This window comes from Echinops telfairi, unplaced genomic scaffold (assembly GCF_000313985.2).
Source record: "Echinops telfairi isolate 266 unplaced genomic scaffold, ASM31398v2 ScPeMD7_12;HRSCAF=54, whole genome shotgun sequence".
NCBI lineage: Eukaryota > Metazoa > Chordata > Mammalia > Afrosoricida > Tenrecidae > Echinops > Echinops telfairi.
This window is the reverse complement of record NW_022103909.1, coordinates 4,401,477-4,402,536: the sequence shown is the minus strand read 5'-3', so window position 1 is coordinate 4,402,536 and position 1,060 is coordinate 4,401,477. Positions and strand designations below refer to the sequence as shown.

Here is a 1,060-nt window from a genome sequence, read left to right as displayed (position 1 = left end):
ACAAATGTGCTTGACACAATGAATGTATGGATGGATTGTGATGAGTTGTACAAGCCCCCAATAAAATGATTTTTTTAAAAGGAAATAAAGAAAACCTGTACAAAAAATATCCCTAGTCACTTATCACTTTGAAATAATCTCGAGAGACAGTATCGCCTAGAACGCCCAGACATTATCTTCCTCTGCCACCACCATGGCCTCTTCTCCCTCTGTCTCAGCTTCTGCCTCTTCCTGCAACAGCTTCCCTTTCCTTAGATTTCACTTTTGGTTCAGCATCCACAAGGATTGTATCCAGAGGCAAGCTGCCAGGCAGAATGGAATATTGAATGTTAGTTCCACGAATGCCCAGGGCTTCCAGCTGTACCGGCTCTCTGTTCTCCAGGGCCATTTTCACAGCTTCAAGAGGTGCATTCATGCTGCCATCTACTCCTCCACTCCTGTGAGTGTTCTGGGCACCTGTGTGCCATTCTTCAATTCAGTGGTTATGGTTTCATGGCTGTTTAATCAAAAGCCATTTTTGATACTCTATATTGTCCTCACACTTTCTTTTTTATTTTCCACTCTTATCCAGCTTTGTAGTATCCAACTTGTAGTCTTTGTATATATTCCACAGCCTCCTGCGTGGGGCCATGCAAATCTTTTCTGTATTGTTCCAATTTTAGTATTGTGCTGCCGAAGCAAGCACTGACTTATTTTTTTTTTCTGACTTAATTCTTATACTTCACTTTCCCATTAACCCCCATTAAAATCAGATTTCAGGAACTACAATGCTATTATAACCTTTTATTCACCGTCAAAGGGAAATATAGAAGTGGGCAATTACACTGAACAATTATTCAACCATCTCTTGATTATCATCCCAGAACAAGATAATCTGATAGGAAGATGACTTGCAGGCTTTAGAACGACCTAACCTTTTGGCTGCTTGGATTAGCATCTGAGCTCAATTGTTTAAGAAACATTTGGCATAAAACAAAACTCTCTGTGCTGGTGCCTGGAAGTGCCTTATTATGAGCTTTGTTCTTTAAAGTTGTTGGCCCATATTAAAGTAAGAATATCC

At 40.2% G+C, this 1,060-nt stretch overlaps 1 non-coding gene and 1 pseudogene across 1 annotated transcript; both read right to left on the bottom strand.

Moving 5' to 3' along the window:
• Positions 1-172: 172 nt before the first annotated feature.
• The window catches only part of LOC123521362, an 8,856-nt pseudogene continuing 7,968 nt past the window's right edge, over positions 173-1,060 (bottom strand).
• Positions 582-684, bottom strand: LOC115868577. Its single transcript, XR_004045675.1, has one exon. It is a non-coding gene; the product is annotated as a U6 spliceosomal RNA (small nuclear RNA).